The sequence below is a fragment of the Zingiber officinale genome, chromosome 1B (assembly GCF_018446385.1).
Source record: "Zingiber officinale cultivar Zhangliang chromosome 1B, Zo_v1.1, whole genome shotgun sequence".
NCBI lineage: Eukaryota > Viridiplantae > Streptophyta > Magnoliopsida > Zingiberales > Zingiberaceae > Zingiber > Zingiber officinale.
In genome coordinates, this window is record NC_055986.1 from 107,739,707 (window position 1) to 107,764,335 (window position 24,629).

At 36.5% G+C, this 24,629-nt stretch overlaps 1 pseudogene; it reads right to left on the reverse strand.

Moving 5' to 3' along the window:
- Positions 1-11,032: 11,032 nt before the first annotated feature.
- On the reverse strand, positions 11,033-11,746 carry LOC122040827 (annotated as a pseudogene).
- Between the last annotated feature and the right edge of the window lie 12,883 nt (positions 11,747-24,629).

Genomic DNA, 24,629 nt, shown 5'->3' on the forward strand with positions numbered 1-24,629 from the left:
TTAAAAATTAGTTTAAATAAAAATGTAAAAAAATCATTTGAAAAAGCCTTTTAAAACTTATTTTAAAAACTCTTATAAAAATTATTTTAAAATCCCTTTTAAAAATTATTATAAAAGCCTTTAAAAATTATTTTAAATTCTATTAAGAATCATTTTAAAATCCTTTCAAAAAGCTTTAAATTAATTAAACTGCAATTAAAACTTAAAGATAATGCAAATTAAATTTAATCCTTAGTAATTAATTAATTAATATGAAGTTCAATATTTATTAATCTTAATTTACTCAATCATTTAATATGAAATATATCTTAATCAATCCTAACTAACTCAATTAAATCTACAATAATTTAATTAAATATTTATAATTCAATAATTATTAATCAATTCACTTAAATCTTAATCAATAACTAATCATTATCCATCCAAAATATATATTAAATTAAACAATCCTAATTTAATTATTATAAAAATTAATTAATCACAATTAATTATGAAAGCATGCATAACCTTTAATTTAACTTAAATTAAAATTTAATTTTAATTTTAATTTAAATTAAGACTTAAATTAAACTTAACTTAATTCAATTAAAATTAATTAAAAATTAATTTAAGTTAATTAACGCTACTCAAATAAGTACTAAATTATTTGAATTGATTTAAGTAAGTCACAATTAATCAATATTGATAAAAATTAATCCAACTTAGTTTTACGTTAGACTATCAATCCAAAAATAAACTTAGGGGGCGTTTGGTTAAATGATGGTAATGACTATGGGTATGGGGTTTGATAGTAGAGTGGAATGAGAATAGGAATGGAAATGAAACTCATCAAGTTATATGGGTTTGGTTGATTCCCATAAATCTAGTAATCATTCCCAAAATGTCATTCCCAAACCCACAATCCAAACACTATCTTTTACTATCATTCCATTCCCTCATTCCCAAACTCATCAACCAAACACCCCCTTATTTGTTAATCCAAATTAAATGAACTTAATTTGAATTAATTAACTTAATTCAAACTTAAGAATTTGAACTTAACTTATTCTTAACTTAATTAATAAAACATTAGTAACCAATTGTTTCATTTAGCCTGAAATTTAATATTAATTTAATTAATTTAATCGGAGATTAATTCTTTAAGAATAATTAATTAATGATTAATTTAAATAATTTTATTTTAATCAAACTTAATTACAATTAGAATCGGTAAATAGAAAATATTAGTTTTTCAACGTAATATTTTTTCTGAAAATCAGTATTCCCAACACTAAGTTGCTTAAACATTTAGGTAGAACTCCTTGTAGTTAACAAAGTTAATTAGAGATGTCAGGTTAAGAGAGAGTGCCAATTTAAAGGGGAGGAAGTGCTTTGAAAATATGTTGAGCATGTTAATTAATATACCTTAAGCAAATCCAAACTTTAGTATCAAATTAAGGGGGAGAAAGTGTTTTAAAAATATATTGAGAAAGTTAACTAACACATCTTAAACAAACCCACGTATCAAATTAAGGGTAATGTCAACTAAGGTGGGAGAATAAATCAGAAAAGTAATTGCTTAGAAAAATATTTTTCAAAAATCCTCTTCTTTAAAAATTCTTATCAAATCTATTTTTCAAAAATTTTCCTACTTGAAAACTGAAAACCATTTGCTTATAAAAGAATTTTTAAAATTCAAATTTTTTAAATTCCCTTACTTAAAATTACTTATTTAAAAAAATACTTTGAAATTTATGTTATAAATTATTTTGAAAAATCTTATCTTCAAAAAGGCTGAAAATTTTATTTTGAAAGCAATTAAAAATATTTTGAAAATATCTTTGAAAATTTTAAAAAGGGTATTAAAAATATTTTGCCCTGAAACCACTTTTGCAAAGTTAAACATTAACAATTCATTTGAAAAATTGTTTACAAGATTTATATGTCAAATTTTCAATACTTATTTGCAAATTTTTAACATATTTGCAAAACTATATATTACACTCAAATCTTTTATCGATTTTCTGAATGTAACACTTAAAAATATTTTAATTCTTTTTGACATATGATAAAGGGAGAGAGTAAGAGTAAGGGCTAAAGTTAAGAAAATTAAATTATATATTTCTTGGACTTAACGCATAATCTTTTACTTAGGATTTAGGACTTAATGCATAGTCTTTTACTTAATCAGAAAGGGTTTTATTTTCCTAATTTTAACTTAAGTTGTCATTACATCAAAAAGGGAGAGATTGTTGGTGCAGGTTGCCCTAATGATCAAACTTAGATTTTTGATGTATGACAAATGTTATAGTTAAATTATGTTGCGTTCTAATCCTTTTACCAAGTGTACATGATATGAACTTGATGGGTCTAGAAAACCGAAACACCAAGCTGAAATCCAGCTTGTTGGGTTTTTCGGACCGAAAAAACCGCTTTTTGCGTTGCGGAAACCCGAAACCCCGCCACCGGATCCGTGCGAAGAAATAAAATTTACGTAAAACTTCGAGTACGAGTTTCTAGCCTAGATCTAAACTAGATCTACAAGGAGAAGAGCTTTACCCTTGATGCGATGCCCTTCGCTAATCCCGCTCGTCTAAGGTTCGCCGGATCTCGAGAGTATCAAAGTAGATACTCCTCTATGTGTATCCACACAAGCAAGAGATGGAGAAACAAAACAAAAGGTGTGCTAGCACCTTTGAAAGGTTCGGCCAAGGTGGAGGAGAGGGAGAGAAGAGAGAGCTTGAGGAAGAAGATGAGAGTTACACAAAATGAAATGAAACTCACCCAAAATCAATTGAGTGGCCGACCACATGAATGAGGTTAATAACCTCCATGGAATACCAAGAGTCACAACTCTTGGTAACTCCCATGAGGTGGCATCCCACTTAAGCAATCATGATGATGTGGAGCATCATCATTGACCCACTCTTTGCCAACTCACCAATGAGGTGGCAAATAGTCAAGTCAAACTTTACCATTCATCTTCCTCTCAAGTCAAGTTAAACTTGACCACTTCTCTCCCATGGTTGATCAAATCTAATCATTGGTTCAAGGCAATTTTAATTTAATGAATCCCTATTCATTGAATTAAATTGACTCAATGAGTCTAAATCCAAATTAGACTCATCTAACACATGAACCAAATTGAGTCCAACTCAATTAGCCTAATTTGGATTACTCTTAATCCAATTTGGTTCATCACATGGACCTAATCCTTTAGGTTCATCAAATGAACCTAATCTCCATCTAATTGCCCTTTGTGTGTGACCCTATAGGTTCTTATAACATTGGCAATGCTCCTAAACCCATTTAGAAGCATAAGTAATGAGCGGTATCTAGCAACACATCATTACTACCCAAGTTATAAGAATGTTGAGATCCAACATCACCTTGCGACTACTAATTGTGACTCTTCACAATATATAACAAGTGTGCTTCTATCCTTGACATCTAGATTGATTAATGTGAGGCATAGACCGTGTCATCCTCTAATCAATCTAAATCTTGAATCCCAAGTAGACTCACTCAATCAAATGAGCTCAACATCTCATATTGACTCATTTGGGCATGACCATGCACTTAGTGGTCTCACTCTATCAAGAATATCGATGTCACTCCCGTCATATAGGAGGGATAGATCCCATCTACATCACTCACATCCCTCCATATAATTTGTTACATACCCAGTAATCGCCTTTATAGTCCACCCAGTTACGGGTGACGTTTGACGAAGTCAAAGTATGCAATTCCTTATGTAGGGAACCATGGTGACTTCAGGTCCAAGGACTAATAGTCATACTAATAGCCACATGAGAAAGTATATGACACTCATATAACGATCCATGATACATTCTCATGGCAGATCATTCAGTATATATTCTCCAATGCATACTCATGTGTCAACTTGATATCTCCATATCCATGACTTGTGAGATCAAGTCATCGAGTTGACCTACATGCTAGTCTCGTCGCATTAACATTGTCCTTAAATGCTAATACTTGACTAGGAATTATTAAGAGTAGTGTTCCATATATCATCTCACTATCGATTCAACTAACTGATTGATATAGGTAAGAAACTTTTACTCAAGGACGCTATTATACTTAGTTATTTGACACCAATACAAGTAAGCATAATAATCATAAACAAATGCCTTTATATATATAAGAATATGATACAACGAGTTCATACAATAATCATCAAATAATTGGCTCTAGGGCTCTAACTAACACAGCTTGGTTGATAGCTAGCATGAAGTCTAAATTAGTTGAGATCTGGTAGAAAGTTATGGTGAATCAAAGGACCTAGCATAAATGAAGTCTGTAATTGGTAAGTAGAGGTAAGTAACTGGAGGGGAGATCCAGTGAGGATGTGTTCCCAGTTTAGGGAACAGTAGACGTCGACCCGACCTAGAATTTCAGAGAAACTCAAAGTCAGAATCGGATAGTTTGGAGACTGTAAACAAACATTATTACTATTCTTTTTTATATTATTACTTGTTGTGCTAACCTTATGACGCAAGAGACTGAAAAAGGATTCCAATCGCCCAAACTTGTTCCAGGTGCTCGAGTAAGGAGGCGAAGCAGCGGACGACTGGTAGAGGTGGCGCACACTAGTTGGTCGGTACATGTCAGGTCCAAGCACCCAGAATGATCCGGGCGCCCGAAGATGGATGAAATTTTAGAGATTGAGTTTTGCCGAGGTGCAGCCACATCGTCAGCATTCTAGGCGCTCATGGTGGTCCTGACACCCGAAAATAAACTATAAAAAGGCCTTCGACCAGAAGCTTCGACACATCATTCTTTTTGACTTTTGTACTCACACGCTGTTTCGAGAAGACTCCGACAACACGAAAAGGTTACTTCGACAACCAACGCTCATTGTTCCTCAACTTCTTTTTTGTTATCGGTAACATTTACTTTATAGTTCTTGTACTCAAATTCTATAGATCTTTACGAACTGATAGTGATTGCCCAACAAAAGCACTCATTGAGTGTGAGCCTTGGAGTAGGAGTCGTTGAAGGCTCCGAACTTAGTAAAAACTACTTGTGTTAGTGCTTGTTTTTTGTTCTTTCTTCCACTACCTATTCTCATGATTTTCAAAAAAATGGTGAACGCTATTCATCCCCCCCTCTCTAGTGTCTTTTCGATCCTACAAGACTTATGTTTTTGTCTATCTCTCTTGATTATATTTATACCCTTAAATACCAATTTGACACAATATATTAAAAGCAATAATTTTTTAGACGCGAATTAAATTGTTCAAGCACATTCGTGTTTAAAAATCACTGCTCTTAATATATTGAGTCAAATTGACGTTTGAGGGTATAAATATAATCAGCAGAGGTAGCCGAATACATAAAAACTAGTTTCATGCTAATATTTGTGGTCATTTGGTCCATCAGCCGATTTTGCCCAAAATCAGCTGATGGACTAAATGACATCGGATTGACATGAAACTAGCTCATATGTGTTTATCTACTTCTCTTGATTATATTCATACCCTCAAATATTAATTTAACCTCATATATTGAAAGTAGTGATTTTTTTAAACACATATATGTTTGAAAAATTTTAAAACATCAAAATTTTTAGCAAATCAGTCACTGATTTATTTTTTTTATCAAAGTTAATTTTATCCAAAATCGTTTGATGGACCAAATGACATCAAATTAATATAAAACTAGTTCTTATGTATTGATCTACCTCTCCTGATTATATTCATGCCATCAATCGTCAATTTTTTTCAATATATTAAGAGCAATGATTTTTTAAACATGAAAATATTTAAAAATTTTAATTTATATTTAAAAATTATTGCTCTCAATATATTGAGTCAAATTAATATTTGAGTGTATGGATATAATCAGGAGAGGTAGACAAATATATAAAAATTAGTTCCATGTCAATCCCCGTAAAATCGGTTGATCGACTAAATGACCTCGGATTGACATGAAACAAATTCATATATATTTTTCTACCTCTCTTGATTATATTCATGCACTCAAATATCAATTTTTTTGGTACAGTTTGTACTAACAGTTTTACTAAGATTTTGATGAATAACAAAGTAAGTTAAGTTAGGTATTGTTGTGATCTAACCACTTTACCAAGTGTGCAGGAGTTAACCAAATAAGTTAACGGGCCGACCGGATATCTGGTGCAAAGTCTAGATAGGCCAACGGGCTGATCGAATATCTAGCAAGAAGTCTAGATAGGTCGACAGACCAATCGAATATCTGGCAAGAAGTCCAGATAGGTCGACGGGCCGACCGATATCTGGCAGAAAGTCTAGTTGGGTCTGTGCATCGGACAACTGCAAACTGGTAAGTAAAGGTAAGTCACTAGAGGAGAGTGACTAAGTGGGGATACGTCCCGATTGAGAGGATAATAGGCATCAGTCCAGGTTAGGTCTATTTCGGATCCCTAATCTGAGACATTGACTAGTTCCTGGTCCTGGGAGGATAGGAATTAATTACTACTCATTATTATAATTGTGCTAACTTTGTTTTGTAAAGTAGATGTTTTAGTTTTAGGCTAGCATCTTTTTGCATGACAACAGAGCAAAAAAAGCCTTCGGATGAACAATATCCGAAGGCGCCTTCAATGCTGATAGAAGGCGCATTCGCACTATTCATGGAAGACGCCTTCAAAGGCTTTGGAAGGTGCCTTCCGCAAGATGAACTTTGGACTTCATCGCGGATAAGAGCCGGAACGATCGGGATCAGATTTCTCGGGTTAGAAGCGCCTTCAATGGCTATAGAAGGTGCCCTCCAAGCCTTTTATAGGATGCTTGCCCAAAGCTTCAAACACAACACTCATACGAGCTTCTACACATCCAAAAGGCTTTCCGATTGCTCTGGGCTCTTGCTGCGACTCTGCTACGCCCGACAACTGTTCCAAGGACTTCTAATCGTGACCGGCAGAACAACACCGACACAAAAAAAGCTCTCACTTCGATCCCTACTTGTCAGTAACAAAGTTTTTATTGTACTTAAATTATACAAACGAAAAGTGTAGTCTGTTACACTTCTCCGATCTTCTTTGTATTCGATTTCCTTTTCCAGAGGTACCGGAAGTGGCTATTAATGGATTACCCGTCAATAGGTCCACGTGACCTGGGTCTTGGAGTAGGAGTCGTTGAAGGCTCCGAACTAAGTAAACCGACCATGTTTTCTTGTGGTTGTTATTTTCAAACTCGTAAGTACTTTTCGCTGCGTGTATTCATGTTTTTAAAACGATAAAATAAGTTTTTGAAAATCACGTACCCCCTCTCACATGTGTATCGATCAAATAAATTTGACTCAATATATTGAGAGTAATGATTTTTTAAAAGCAAATATATTTGAAAAATTCAATTCATGTTTAAAAAATTATTACTTTCAATATATTGGGTCAAATTGATATTTGAGGATATTAATATAATTAAGAGAGGTATACAAATACATAGGAGCAATGATTTTTCTGAAATCAATGATTTTTTAAACACAAATTATTTTTAAAAAAATATTTTTGTGTTTAAAAAGTCATTGCTCTCAATATATTGGATAAAATTGACGTTTGAGAGCACATATATAATCAAGAGAGGTGGACGAACATATATGAATTAATTTCGTATTAATCCAAGGTCATTTAGTCCATCAATCAGTTTTGGACAAAATTGACTAATAGATCAAATGACCTTAGATTGATATGAAACTAGTTCATATGTATTCGTCCACCTCTCTTGATTATATTCATGCTCTCAAATGTCAATTTTATCTAATATATTGAGAGCAATACTTTTTTGAATACGAATTAAATTTTTCAAACACATTCGTGTTCAAAAAATCACTGCTCTTAATGTATTGAGTCAAATTGACGTATGAGTGTATGAATATAATTAGGAGAGGCAGCTGAACACATTGAAACTAGTTTCATATCAATCCGAGATTGTTTGATCAATTAACTGATTTTATCTAAATTCGACTTTGATGAAAAAAATAAATCAATCGCTTGATTTGCTCAACCTTTCAACGTTTCGACACCGAACAAAATCAATTTGATTGATAAAAAAATCAGTCAACTGATAGCGGTAAAATAGGAAATGAGTACGTGATTTGGTAATTTTAAAATTACCGTACACTATTTGATAATTTTAAAATTATCCTACACGATTTGGTAATTTCAAAAATTTATCTACGGGTTTAGTAAAAAAATCGTTAATTTTTTAATTTAGAATTTAAGATTTAAGGTTTATATTTTTTTAATACTAATTACCAATGTTTTATAAAATATATATATTAGAGTTTAGGGTTCAGTGTATTAAGATTTATATTTAAAAAAATGATAATTGATAAACAAAATTAAACTTAAACCATAAAATCCTAAATCTTAAATTCTAGACTTTAAATACTAAATGCTAAAAACATTAATAATCGACAATCGTATAGAGTGGAAGCGGCAGCCCGGATCCTCTGGACCACAAAAAATCGTATAAAAGGGTCTCACGTGCACAACGCGTGCACGCAGAAACCTCTCTAACGACAGAAACCCCAGCCCTAACTCTCACGATCCTCTCCGTCGGCGATCTCATACCTCTCACGCAGAAGACGAAAACTCCCAAGTCGTTACTCTCGCGATCCTCCACCTCTCACGCCGAAGACGAAGACTCCACCCTCGACCCGAGTTTCTGCGTGCACTTTCAAAGCCCTAACCCCTCCAACGTCCCCGACAGTCTCCATCGTCCCCGACGGCCTCCAGCCACCGCGACATCCCACTTTTGGTTTCTGCGTGCCCGCGAAAACGCGCCCAAACACAGAGGAACGCGCCCACGAGTCCCGACCTCCGGCGACGCCTAGCCCTGCCCTCACCGGCGACGGCCTCCAGCCACCACGACATCCCACTTTTGGTTTCTGCGTGCCCGCGAAAACGCGCCCAAACGCAGAGGAACGCGCCCACGAGTCCCGACCTCCGGCGACGCCTAGCCCTTCCCTCACCGGCGACGGCCCACGCTCTTTAAGTGAGGATTTAGGAGTTCAACTGTTGGTTCTAGCAAGATAGAGTTTTCCTTTAATTCATTCCTATTTAAATGTTTGAGTTCCGGATTTACAACAGCATGAGCACCTTTCCTGTTGATTTGTTTCCAATATCTTTTTAAAACAAAATTTTTACTAAATTTAGATGTGAAAGAGAGATGCCCAGCTTGTTTTGCAACATAGTTGGGCTAATCTACAACTTAGCTTGTCTAGATATGCAGACCAGACATGTTTGGTATATTAACGCTTGAGATTCAAGTTATATAGTAACTCAAACTTGAGCTTGTGCTAAAAAACCTTCTCCGCCTGATTGCAAGGTGAATTATGTTAAAAATTACTTGACTAGCAAAAAGCACAGTGAATTTCTACAAGACATACTTCTTTAATAAGTATATTGGAAATAGCTTAAAGCACTAAGTTTATGTTTTACTTATTGCTTATTAACAACATGAGATAAGTTATGTGACAATTATTGCTTATTTTCTATTTTTTTAATTTATTTAGCATACAATCTGTGAACATAAAGATATATTTGAATCTAAGTAATTCTTGTTTGCTTAATAGGTTGGTATTTCATGGCATCATCAAGTTACAGCTCCATCGACAATACGAAATTTGAACATGTACCATGTAGGGACTACGGACGAAGAACATTGGTGTGTGTTTATAGATCGACCAAAAATCCCGGAAGGAGGTATTATCGATGTGGGCAACATGACTGACAAAAGTGGATGGTAGTTGATACTCTGTCTGATGAAGATAGCGGTGGAAGGTTAGGAAGAATAGAGTCAAGGTTAGGAAGTGAACCCATTGTTTCTCGTGGACATAATCTAGGAAAGTCAAATGTACCATCAGTGGTCTGGATATTAGTTATAGTGAATCTAACTCTTTTGGTCGTGTACCTTATTACTTTGTTAGTTCAGGTAGTTAATTAGTGTTGACTAATGTTGGTGTTGTTGAACATGTTATATAATGGATATTCCAATAGCGTAATTAGTTTTTTGTTAAGATGGATGTTGTGAAACATGTTATATAATGGTTCTAAAATATTGTAATGATTTATTCTGTGTTGTTTTTCTTTCGGGGCTTAGTTCTCATCTCTGATACTTCTTCACTCAAGCAAGGATGTGAAATTATATTGAAAGGAATGTGTGCTATGTTAACAAATTTAAGGTGTCGATAAGGTTGGTCATGTGTCTCTTTTGTTCTTCTTTATGAATTTATTGAGTTTCTTTAGTGTGTTATAGCTTTTGACTTCTATTATTCTGCCTAGTGTGTTCTTGTTAAAGTCTTAGGATGAGAAATATTTTTTGTTCGACGAGGTAATTGAAGGTTCAAGTGTTGTTCTAGTTTCTTTCAGAAGACTGTTTGTTGGATGGCAATTGCAGGTCAGGCTTAAGCTCCAGCTCCAGCACATCCGATGGTTCAATGACCAGTTCAGACTTCGGACCTGTCGATGCCTCAAGTCAGGTTTCAAAACTGCAGGAGGTCTCCACCATTCTTATAGTTGCAACTTTGCTGCATTTCCTAGTTGTTTACATGTAAACCATATCTGCTATCACCATTGCTTTTGCTCCCTGCTTTTGATTTTCTAGTCACTGATTCAGCTGGTGATTTCTGAATACTATCTTTTGAATATCAACCTTACAAATATATCTTCCGATACTGCGAATCTTTGATGCTTCCGTTTGAGTATCAAAATTACGAGTCAAATTTTCTTCTACTTTTATTTAAGGAGTTAAACAACCCTTATGGTGCCCGAGTCACCGTCCGTTGAATTTGGATCAGATTGGTCGACTCATGATTTAAACCAATTTGGTTAGATCAATAATCTCAATTGATAATGCCACAATCATATAAATTGTTCACAACTATCTCATTCAAATATGTAAAAGAACGTAGTATCCTCAAATAGATGTTCAATTTAGCACTACGGAATTGCGTTCATGATACAAACATGATAACCATAGACTCGAATGGGAAATCCTACAAGTGTCAACTTCTGTGAAAAGCTATTCGAACCAGATATTATATATTAGCATTTGAAGCCATGACAAACAGACAGAATTATGATAAGAATTAGTGCAATAATGATTCCCAAAACAATCAACTTAATCTTCATGTTCTAAAGCCACATCTTCCTCTTGATATGTGTTCCTTGCTGTCTAAAATCCTGTGCCTCGGAGCGAATGTTCTCAGTCTTATCGACAAGCAACTAAATTTTCTCACCACGATCAAGAACCTATAACCCAAAAAGATCAGTTAAAAAGAAACACAAAGAATGTCCTCAAGCAGGGAATGCCAAAAACCTAAGAATGAAATAATGTGACATCACAAGCACAAAGTACCTTTTCAATGTTTTCCATCATAACTCCTTTGACTTCTGAAACCTGAGCTTTCACCTTTGTGAGTTTGCTAATCTCTTCAGGGTGATCTATGCAATACTGCATGCGCTCTTTCAGCTTGGACCTAATGGGTTAGCAAAATGTTCCATGATAATCGTGGTTAGACAAAAGCTGAAAGACTAGAATCTGAGTGATCATTGAAAACATTACCCGAATTCACGGGTAAGGCTATTGGCTGCAGCAGTTGCAGCTTTTCCTCCATATCTTTTGCTGAAGTCCTCCTTCACCCTTTCCAGAAAGGTAATGGGAATTTGCCTCCCTCGTTATTCAACGGCAACCACACAGTATGCGAGCTGCTCCATGAAGGAGAAGAAGTACAACAAGTCATGCCCGGAGGCTGTCATCTCTTCCCTTGGTAAGAACATTTTATTTTATAGCTGGCTCATAAAATATTTAATTCGTAATAAAATTATACATCAAACCAAATTCAAACTCATAAACTGATAAAGGAGTAAACACAACCTGAGCTTCAATTACCTAAAAGAATCAACTTGAATGAGTGTTCTAATTAAGAGAAAGCAAACTATGAAGTTGCAAACAAATCCAAGAATCACATACTATACGGAAACATCAAAATATATCTCAAAAGGATGTTAAGACCGTAATATGCAACTCACAAGCACTATCAGTCAAAGTAAGCGGAAACAAAATGGGGAAATGAAGAACAAAAACAAAGGTAGACACCCTAAGGAGATCAGATTCCTAGGACAACAACCACCAAAATATTCCCGCAAGCATTCAGTGAAAATGCCCTAGAGCTCCAAAATTTCCAAAAGCAATCGAAGCTCAGGTATGACTCCCAAAACATTTGGAACTTGTCAAGAAAGGAAATCATATCAATAGATTAACTACCATTTCAAGTGCACATATAAATAGACTTAGACACATACGAGATCGTCTCAATCTAAGGGGAGGAGGTTGCAGGAGGTGGTCCAGCAAACTGCATATATGAGAATTGCACCTATAACAGTAAACAACTGCAAACTATTAATGAATTTAGTTTGGGAATAAAGAAGTTACATGTAGTTCAACAAAGATGTATATATACCTAAGAAAGTTGTGATGCCAATAATGGTGGAAATTGAGTCTCAGTCATATTGAAACTACCAACAGAACTACCAATTGTTAGCACAAGATTTATAGGCTAAAACAAAAAAATAAAAAACAATCTTAGCTGGTTATAATATAAATTATCTAACATAAGTAAAACAAATACCAACTTGATGACTAAACCGGTCACATTGTACGCTGGCCACGCTGGAAATAGTTTGATCTACACCCTGTGTTATAAAAAAATAGAGTGATTTAACTTATTCGAATTTAACAACAAATAATACCGAATAAACAAAATTTGTGAAGTTTTGGAATAGAAACCATTACAATTGTTGAAGCTTGATTTGTTTTCCTCGCTGCTTTTCTTTTCCTTGAAATCTTCTCTAACCTACCTTTCAACCTTTTACCTGACACCATTTTTTTCTTCATTTTAATCTCTTTCACTCCAGTAGAGTTCCCTTCAATTTCCCAGGATGCTTGGCTCACATTTGATTGTTGGACATTTGATTCAGTACCTTGTAACTTATCATCCACCATCTTACACAAGCTCAACATAACATCTTTAACAAACATGTAAGTGTCATCCCTTTCTGCTGCCTTGGTAACCAATTGAACATTCAACCCACACAACTCTTTGTAATGCATATTTTGAAGTACTTTTGGATCCAAAATAGTATTGTTGGCCATTGAATCATTAACTCCAAAATATCCAATTTTTGCTTTTCTTGTCCACCTTTTCAATACATAATCACTTGGGATTTTCATGATATTTTTCCACGTAAATATTTTCAGAATATGAGAACACAAAATTCCAGCAAATTCATATTTTCTACAGCTGCACTCAATTTTTTTACACTCCTTGTCAAGTGTAACAATATGATGGTTTCTCTTTTTGTGAGGAGTAACTTTATATTTTGCAAATGTATTAACATCCTCACAAATTTCTAGAATAGAATCATGAGATAAACACCACTCCTGTTGAAAATATTTGTATACCTTAGGAGTATAAATTTCACTAGCATGCTTCAAAATCTCAATAGGAAACATTAAATAGGGAACAGTTGTATTAGATTTGAAATCATCTTTTAATTCCTCGTATCGACGATCATCAAGGAGTCTTTGGAAGTGACTGAAGAAGTCTAAAAACTTGTGTTTATAAGTGACATACTTTTTCACAATACTATTCATGCTCTCACTTCTTTGGGTTGTAGTCATATCTGCACAAAACATTTGTCATCCATATACTAAAGCCCATTTTTCCTTGATGTTGTACATACGCCTCAACCAATCATTGTCTTCAAGTGCATACTTGGCTAACATTATGTTCCATGCTAAAATAAAATCTTCCTCTTCATCAAAATCATATATACATGAGGCAAAATCTTTAGTAAAGTCTCTAAAGTTAGAAAAAACTCCACTCAAATGTATGACAGCATTTTGATAAATATGCCAAATGCACAAACGATGATGTGTTTCAGGCTATCTAGAAGCTAACGCCTTTGCCATTGCTGCATCTTTGATCTATAAGAATAGTAGTTGGGTTTTTCTCACCCATAGCTCTAGTTAATGTATCAAATAACCACTCAAAAGTCAAACTAGTTTCATTAATATAATAAAGCAGCACCAAAAAGTATGGATTGTTTATGATGATTAACACCTACAAACAATGCAATTGGCCGACCTTCATGTAGGTTGTGTCAAAGCAAACAACATCTCCAAATTAGCATAATCAGCTCTCATCTTAGCATCAGACCAAAAAATATTAGTAATCAAATCATCTTCATCAACTTGGATAGCATAAAAAAAATTAGGATCATCAAACTGCATTTTCTGCAGATATTCCAATACACCCCCTGTATCCCCAACTCTCATATTTATTGTTCTTTTGGATCGCAAGTAGTTTTTATAATCTTCGGGAATAAATCCTAAATTCTCCCTCCCACCTACTTGCCTCACCATAAGATCATGAGATGCTTTTGGGGGGATTCCCACATCACTTACCATCTCAATTTGTATCGCTGCAGAAGAAGAAATATTCCTATGACTTCTATAGAGGTGTGTTTTGCTTGGACTTGAGAGATAATGATTATGCTCTTTAACAAACTGCACCACAGTAAACTTGTTTTTTTTTTCGATTACAAATCTTCATTTTAGCCTCACAACCAAACCTTGTTTCATCACGACTTGCTTTGACATAAAGATCTCGTTTGTCTTTTCCTCTTTTACCTTGGGCACACAAAAAAAAAACCCTATCAAGTAATTTACCCGATTCATCCTTGTGGATTCTACCTCTCCTTATACCAAACCCAACCTTTTTAGCATATGTCAAATAAAATTGATATGCATCTTCTTCTGTTTCAAATTCCAATCCCAATTGTGGTATATCCAAATCTGTTTCAACGTTCAAGCCTATACAATCAAACAAACAAAGCAAGATGGCTAAAAAAAGAAATTTAATATAATGAAGCTCAATACAATCCCAATATGATTCTTATTACCTTCATCAATATAATCAAAGTCACCTTCTTGTCTATCTTCATTTCCTTCAAAATTCAACCGACGACAACTTATAGATTCATCCTCCATGATAATTACTTTGATCCTTTAAAAAAAAAAATTCAATTTAGGGCAAAATAAAAAAAAACAGCCACAAAAGAACTGCATGTCCTCGGTAAACCTTCAGGCCGTGGCAGAGCAATTCCAGGAGCAGGAAAAGGTAGAGGAATCATGAAAAATCAAACGAAGAAACCTATACAAGCACCCCAGGATGGCATCGGCAAGAACACTGGTGATATTGAGATGCTCTATTTCCAAGATACTTATTAAAGAAGTATGTCTTGTAGAAATTCACTGATCTTTTTGCTAGTCAAGTAATTTTTAACACAATTCACCTTGCAATCAGGCGGAGAAGGTTTTTAGCACAAGCCAACCTAATCCTAAGGGTATGAATGATGCCAAGAACTTGTTGAAAGTAAGGTAAATTACACAAATTCTACAACTCAGTTAGCAACTTACAAATGAAACAAATTAAACAAAAAATTTGTTTTAAAAAGATATTGGAAACAAATCAACAGGAAAGGTGATCATGCTGTTGTAAATCCGGAACTCAAACATTTAAATAGGAAGGAATTAAAGGAAAACTCTATCTTGCTAGAACCAACAGTTGAACTCCTAAATCCTCACTTAAAGAGCATGGGCCGTCGCCGGTGAGAGTAGGGCTAGGCGTCGCCGGAGGTCGGGACTCGTGGGCGCCTTCCTCTGCGTTTGGGCGCGTTTCCGCGGGCATGCAGAAACCAAAAGTGGGATGTTGCGGTGGCTGGAGGCCGTCGGGGACGATGGAGACTGTCGGGGGCGTTGGAGGGGTTAGGGCTTTGAAAGTGCACGCAGAAACTCCGGTCAAGGGTGGAGTCTTCGTCTTCGGCGTGAGAGGTGGAGGATCGTGAGAGTAACGGCTTGGGAGTTTTCGTCTTCTACGTGAGAGGTATGAGATCACCGACGGAGAGGATCACGAGAGTTAGGGCTGGGGTTTCTGTCGTGAGAGAGGTTTCTGCGTGCACGCATTGTGCACGTGAGACCTGTTGGATCGTGAAACGTCGATAGAGGGGGGGTGAATATCGATTCGAAAAACAACGAGTATAAAAGAGTTAAGCGCAGCGGAAATAAAATAGCTTAGACAGATGAACACGATGTTTTTTTACTTCGTTCGGAGCTTGTGACGACTCCTACTCGAAGGCACGTACTCCTTGAGTACTTTCGTTGGGCAATCACTAGCAGTTCGAATATTATTACAATTTAAAGTACAGAAATGCTAATGAAAATAAAACAAATACCGACAAGAATTAAGGACGAGGAAAAGAGCGTATTGTCGGATCTTCGTTAGCGTCGCAGGAGCGCAGAACAGTAGAGCAAGTAGTCTAAGAGTTCTGAGTTGGTTCTGATCTCTGCCTCCGCCCCATCTTTTATATGAAGCTCGGGGCGCCCTGGATCCCTTCCAGGCGCCCTGGTGAGACGTGGCAAGTCCAACCAGCGAGCTCCAAGTGGCGACGCGCGGTCAGGATAATTTTTGCCTCCAAGGCGCCAGGGTGCCTCCCGGGCGCCCGGACCTCCGGGCGCCCGGACCACCTTTTTCCAGCGAACAACTTTCCTGCAAAACAAGGTTAGTCCGAGACAAATAGATCCTGCGAAATAAAGTGTTAGCACAGTTTATGAGTTTAGAAGTATGACTTAGCAAAACAGAGTATGACCTAGATTTCATCTTTCTGAGACCGGAATCTAGTCATGATCTCGACTTAGATATCCGAAATGGATCTAAGCAGGATCGACGCCTAATGTTCCCTTCCCGGGAACGCGTCCTCGCAGTCACTCCCCTCCAGTGACTTACCTTACTTACCTGCCAGACGTCCGGTCAGCCCTTCGACCCGTCTGGACTTCTCGCCAACTATCCGGTCAGCCCGTCGACCTAGCTGGACTTCTCGCCAAGCGTCCGGTCAGCCCGTCGACCCGCTTGGACTTCTCGCCAGCTATCCGGTCAGCCCGTCGACCTAGCTGGGCTTCGTGCCAGACATCTGATCAGCCCGTCGACCTGTCTGGACTTTTCCTGCACACTCGATCAGAGTGTTTAGACAACAACAAGCTAACTTAACCTGATTTGTCATTCATCAAAACCTGGGTTAAATCGTTAATGCAAACCACACCAACAATCTCCCTCTTTTTGATGGAATGACAACCTGATTAAGTTAGTGTAAACATATGCATAAACAACATGCATTTAATGTGGTTTTTAAGTTAGTTTGTATTTTCAGTTTGGTTCAGCTAACTTAACCACCTAACCCTCCCCCTTTGGCATTCATCAAAAATAAGCATGGATTAACTAAGCATAGACTTTAGACAAAAAAAACGTCAAGATAATCTGGGGGAGTTTAAACTTTTGAAAACTTGTTTAAAGCATTAGCTTTTAGAAAAATAGCTAAGTTTAGACAAAATCTCACACACAAGTGTATAAGTTCTAAATTTCAAGATCAAATTTTAAATTTTTCAACACAAGTTTTTGTAATGCTTTTCAAATAAGTTTTCAAAAATTCCAAAACTGAGTTTGAAAAAGATTATATTTCAAAACTGATTGAAATTTATTTTTCAACACTAAGTTTGTAAAAGATTTAATTTGTAAACTTAAGTTTTTGAAAAAAAATCTCATTTCCACAATTTTCAATAACAGAGCAATTTTTTAAAACTAATTTTTGCAAAATTTAATTTTCAAATTAAGTACAATCAAATTTTGAGAAGTAGATTTTTAATTTTCAAAACTAAGTTAAATCTAATAATCAAAATCAATTTTCAATAAAAAATGAAACCCAAAACAACTTGATTGTATAAGAGTTAGTTTGCAAACATGGTTTTAAAATATTCAAAGTAGACAAAGGAGTTTTCAAAATAATTTTGTAAAATTCTTTTTCAGAAATAATTTTTTCAAAAAAGAATTTGCATATTTTTAATCAAGTTGAGTCAAAAATAATTTAAATTTTTAATTTGAAAAACTGAAGTAGTTTTATCTCTCCCCCTGAACCTGACATTAATTCAAATGTCTAACCAGTTTGTTATTGACTGACTTATCAGAAGATAGCAGCTTTCACTTGGTTAGTCAAGTTAAGGTCAATCTTAACTTGATTAATGTATATTTTGTATTTAACGCTCAGACTTATGTCGATGCACTGAAATAAGTATCTTAAGTCTTAGGCAAGTGGCCTATGCATCTCACCCCTTTCTATGTTCGTCAAACACAAGCAAGGTAAGCCTAGGGTTTTGGTGAGATGCTCAAAACTAGTCCTATGGGTACATGTTTTCTAAGGATTTTAACCTAGTCTAAGGCTAAAAATTCATTTAAAAGTCTAAAAATAGGAAAGTTTTGAAAACGAAATATGTTTTAACCTATAATTTGAGAATAACCATTTTTGAAAATATTTTTGAAATTTGAAACTCCTAGTCTATTAAGATCGAACATAATCAATCCATATCAGAAAGAACACTAGATAGATCAATAAGCATTCTACAAGTGATGTAGATAACTGAAGTGTCACAACTAGAGCTACTGAGATGAGGAAGGGGGTGGTCCAGATCCCAAGGAGCGGAGTAGTGTCATCAGCTCAGTGTGTCGAGTCTGCCTCTCGGAGACCTCTCGCCGCATGTCACGCTGAAAGTCAGAGTTCTCCTGCTGGAGACTCGCCATGGCTCTCTCTAGTCCAATCATGCGGTCGGCTAGAGTGCGTGGTGCGTGACGTGGTGCTCGAGCTGGTGGTGGAGGTGGAACGGCCTCCTCCGGAAACAGTGCAAGCATGAACTCATCCTGCTCGGCCTCCCCCTGCGTGCCTGGGTCGTGCTGGTGCCGTGCCCCCCTCTGCCAAGACATAGTACCGTCGCCCTCATCTATGTGGATACTAGCTAGAGAGAAGTTCCTAGCTGTTATGACGTCAAACTCAGTCATATAGCGAATGTCTCCTCTAGTGACATCAATGTGCAACGAGGACATATATGCTGTCAGAATGTGACAGAACGGCATGTGGACTCGTCTATTAGTCACGTATCCAGCCGAGTAGATAATAGTGGAGAAGATATGTAGGCTGATGTCAATATCTAACCTATGACTCAGGGCATAGAGTAAAAATGAATGGAATGGGCGCATCACAGCGATGCCCCGAGTAGTCAGTGGTAAAGTGCAAAAGACTAAGACCCTATAAAGAGCGTAGTCCTGGACTCGAAGTTTTACCGACCTAAACTGGGTCACAGTGGGATCTCGCTCTCCCCCAAAAAAATACGAATAAATCGTATCAAGAGTGATATGTGAGTAGAGATCTCTGAATGGTAGATCCCCGGGAGGATAGCACAAAAAGGGACAAGTGGATGGACGTAACCCTAAAAACTCCCGGATCGATGTAGGGGATAACGTGATATCAGTACCTGCTGCCCTAGTAGTGTAGGTAAGGTCGTCTACTTTCACTAAGTTGTTATAAAATTCAGCACATAGACTTATGTTTACTGGACTAGTACATTCAACAAGGTTTCGTAGGTTATAGTGGTTTATAACCTCCATAACAGGAGCACAAGAAACTAAAAAGAATGATCTATCTATGCATTTAGTCCTAATGACCATATAAATGGTTGACTCAAACCTAACTCTAAGTTCATTTGTGGGAAACCTAGGGTCAGTACTAGCGTTAGAGGGCCTAGCACCAGTATTTATTCGTTTCCTACTGTTATATCAAAGAGATATTCTAAATGAAAATATCAAGACAAATTTAAAGAATTTTTAGACAAGGAAAAAGGATTTACCGAGGAGCCATCGTAAAATATAGAACTGATGACCTCGGTTGAGTCGCGGCGGTGTCTTCACCGCAAGAAAATTTAATTTTAGAACACTCTCGCACTAAGGTTCGGATAGAACCTTGGTAAGAGTGAAACGATTTGGGGCAAGTGTTGGGGGCGCCTGCTGCCCCCTATTTATAGGGAACTCCGGGCGCCTGGGGTTGATTTCGGGCGGGGCGCCTGGATCCCCTCCCGGGCGCCCCCGAAGGGAATACTAGGGGCGCCCGCCCCTGGTTTTTGACCCTTTAAATGATTTTTTTTTTTTAGTTTAATTTAATTTTTTAAAATAACTTTTAAAGTTAATTTAATAATTTTTAAAATAGTTTTTAAAGTTAATTTAATAGTTTTTAAAGTTAATTTAATTTTTTAAAGTTAATTTAATAGTTTTTAAAATAGTTTTTAAAGTTAATTTAATAATTTTTAAAATAGTTTTTAAAGTTAATTTAAAATAATTTTTAAAATAGTTTTTGAGGTTAATTTGGTTTTAAAATTAAAAGTAAATTAATCGTAATTCATTTTAGTTATTTAATTCGAAATTTGATTAGTTCAAAATTTAACTTAACTAATTCAGTTCAAAATTTAATTTGATTAATTTAATTTGAAATTTAATTTAATTAACTTAATTTGAAATTTGATTAATTTATTTAATTTGAAATTTAATTTAATTTGATTTTGATCCTTAGTCATCTCACCCGATCTAAGTTTTCAGTCATGGAATCCTATAATTTTGTGAGATGGATTGGATTTTTAATTATGGAGTTTTGGTTTAACTTGTGTTAGATTCAAGTTTAGCTTTGGTCTCTATAAACAGACATTCTTCGGATAAACTTCTAAGCTTGGTGAGTCACATGGACGTCATTAGAAGTAACCAACCTTTCGAGGTTTTCCGAATAGTCCTATCCACGGAGCTTAGTACTAAACCTTGGTCTAACTAGTTAGGATTCATTTAAGGGTAGCTTCGGTCAGTTCTACTTGGCCAAATGCACAGATCGAAACCATATCTTTCTAGACATGCGATGCCCAAGCTTCCCTAACGTACTATCATCCAAAAACTTCACCAGTACCATGATTCACGTTAAACTTGGTCTTTTTTTAACTAATCCTAATTATCCTGCCGGGTTAGTTTGTTTAGGTTACCCTATCGGGTAAGTTAGTTTTGGAGGTGCCAGCTATTCTGGAGCCTCCCCTTGAATTATTGGCCTTTAAATTTTCGTTTTAGGTTTGTGTCGATTCCTTTTATAGTTATAATTAACTTGGTGATAATTTATATTTTGTTGAGTTTTAATATTTTTAAATTTTGATTTCTTTGATTTGTGTTTTGATTTTTGATTTAGTTTATTCAAGTTTATATAATATATTTTTTCTTTAGGTATGTAATATTGATTGATTCCTACTTGCATGGTCAAACACGCTTTCGGAACCCAAGCTTGATTAGTTGATTTGTATTGGGTTATTAATGACTTTAAGGTTTTATTTGAGTTCGACTTGTATCCAAGTCCGGTTTTATTATAACATTCTTTTTGATTGTTCAGGATTAAGTCTAAATTTTTTGATCTTGTAGTGAATTTCTCTAGTATTTCTTTTAAGTTATTAATTTCTAATTTTAATGATGAATTCTCTTCAAGTATTAGATCTTGAGTTGGATTTAAATTTTTTATTTGTTCCTTGAGGCCTTGATTTTCCTCAAGGAGTGATTTATTTTCATTTTCTATTTTAATTAACTTACTATTTAAGCAGGAAATAATTTTAAAAAACTTTTTATTTAAATTAGAATGTACCTCATCCGGGCCTTCGGAAACGAGTCCAGACTCGTGGCTTGATTCGGGTTCAGACCCGTCTTCATCTTCCGACTTGTCTTCCGTTTCAGCTTCGCGGGCCATCAGCGCGAGATGGCTCTGGTGTTTCTACTCTTCTGCCTCCGATTCGTCTGAGGAGTCGTCCCACGTTGCTTTGAGGGCCTTCTTTTTGGTTGGCTTCGGTTTGTCGAACTTCAGTCTTGGGCATTCGTTCTTGTAGTGCCCCTTTTTGTTGCATCCGAAGCACGTCACGTTCTTTTGTTCCGAGGGAGAACTGATCTTTTGAAGCTTCTTTTTCTCCTGGTGAACATTTTTCTTACTAGGTTCACCAGGTGTTCTTCGTCTTCGGTATCTTGATCAGAATCTTCTTCAGGTTCAGGCTTGTTCTTCTTTTCTTTGGATGAGCCTACAAATAAAGCAATACCTTTCTCGGCTCTAGCATTAGTTTGTTCATGTAATTCTAACTCACAAAAAAGCTCATCTAATTTTAACTTAGATAAATTTTTCAAAATTTTGTAGGCATCTACGATTGATGCCCACAAGCTATTACGAGGAAAAGCATTTAGTGCGTACCTTATTAAATCTCTGTTTTCCATCTGGTGGCCTATCGCGTGGAGTCCATTGAGGACGTCCTTGATTCTTGCATGCAGTTGACTTGCCGTTTCCCCTTCCTGCATTTTTATATTAAATATTTTATTTAAAAGTAGGTCTCTTTTTGTTACCTTCGCGTCGCTTGTTCCTTCGTGCAACTCGATCAGTTTGTCCCACAATTCTTTATCATTCTGATGTGGTCCGACGCGATTCAGCTCTTCTCCTGTTAGGCCGCAATGTAGCGTGTTGATTGCTTTGTTTTCTGTCGATGCCTTTTTCCTCATGTCCGGAGCCCACTGTTCCGTGTCTAGTGGATTTCCGGAGTTGTCGGTTGGAGCTCGGTAGGCCTTTATAACACTAAACCATTGATCGTAATCCGTCTTTAGGTATACTTCCATTCTTTTCTTCCAGTAGGAGAAGTCATCCCCGTTGAATAGGGGAGGACGTACGGGGAGGACGTACTGTGCTGAAGCCTTCTAGTTGAGACATTCTGCACACAAGTAAACAACAAAAAAAAATATTCCAAGACTTAGTCTTGGATTAGTAGTGCGGAAAAAAATTATAGCTGTATCTAAATTGGTGTTGCACCAATTTAGATTTAATTGCAACGAGAAGAAAAGTTTCTAAATTAATAATAATATCAACTTAGAATTAAGCGTAAAGCAAAAGAAGAAAAAATATTTTCACCCCCTGTCTGATTGGTGGTTGCACCAAATCAGAGCGGTACCTGCTCTGATACCACTTGTTGGATCGTGAAACGTCGATAGAGGGGGGGGTGAATATCGATTCGAAAAACAATGAGTATAAAAGAGTTAAGCGCAGCGGAAATCAAACAGCTTAGACAGATGAACACGATGTTTTTTTACTTCATTCGGAGCCTGTGACGACTCCTACTCGAAGGTCCGTACTCCTTGAGTACTTTCGTTGGAAAATCACTAGCAGTTCGAATATTATTACAATTTAAAGTACAGAAATGCTAATGAAAATAAAACAAATACCGACAAGAATTAAAGATGAGGAAAAGAGCGTATTGTCGGATCTTCGTTAGCGTCGCAGGAGCGCAGAGCAGTGAGCAAGCAGTCTAAGAGTTCTGAGTTGGTTCTGATCTCTGCCTCCGCCCCATCTTTTATATGAAGCTCGGGGCGCCCTGGTGAGACGTGGCAAGTCCAACCAACGAGCTCCAAGTGGCGACGCGCGGTCAGGATAATTTTTGCCTCCAGGGCGCCCAGGTGCCTCCCGGGCGTCCGGATCCCCTCCGGGCGCCCTGACCACCTTTTTCTAGCGAACAACTTTCCTGCAAAACAAGGTTAGTCCGAGACAAATAGATCCTGCGAAATAAAGTGTTAGCACAGTTTATGAGTTTAGAAGTATGACTTAGCAAAACAGAGTATGACCTAGATTCCGTCTTTCTGAGATCGGAATCTAGTCACGATCTCGACTTAGATATCCGAAATGGATATAAGCCGGATCGACGCCTAATGTTCCCTTCCCGGGAATGCGTCCTCACAGTCACTCCCCTCCAGTGACTTACCTTACTTACCTGCCAGACGTCCGGTCAGCCCTTCGACCCGTCTGGACTTCTCACCAGCTATCCGGTCAGCCCGTCGACCTAGCTGGACTTCTCGCCAAGCGTCCGGTCAGCCCGTCGACCCGCTTGGACTTCTCGCCAGCTATCCGGTCAGCCCGTCGACCTAGCTGGGCTTCGTGCCAGGCATCTGATCAGACCGTCGACCTGTCTGGACTTTTCCTGCACACTCGATCAGAGTGTTTAGACAACAACAAAGCTAACTTAACCTGATTTGTCATTCATCAAAACCTGGGTTAAATCGTTAGTGCAAACCGCACCAACAAGACCCTTTTGTACGATTTTTTGTGGTCCGGAGTGGTCCAGGATTATTTGGTCCAGAGGATCCGGACTGGTGGAAGCGGTAGTGTCCGGGGGGCAGAATCGAATCGAATGTCAACCTCAATTGTCCGTTGAATTTCGTCGGTCAATTCTCAATTCAATGCGATATACCTTTTATAGTTTTTGAATTTGTTTATCTTTTGGCTAGATTCTCAAATGCCAAATTCAATGCCTATATATGGCTTTTAACCCTCTAACCAAGAAAAATTTAGAGGGCGTTTGGTTCTTTGTTAGGAATAGAAATCGGAATGAGAATCATTGTATTGTGGAATGAGAATAAGTATGAGCATGAATATCACTCTTAAAAGTAATGTTTGGTTAGTTATATATTTTCTATCAGAATAAATCAAAATTTCCTTTTTTATCCTTAAAGAAAAATAAGAGAAAAAATTATATATGAGAGAAAGATGAATGTGAGAGAAAAATATGATAAAAGAGAATGATGAGAGAGAAAGTATGATGAGAAAGAAAGTGCGATGAGAAAGAATGAAGAGAGAGAAAGTGTGATGTGAAAGAATGAAGAGA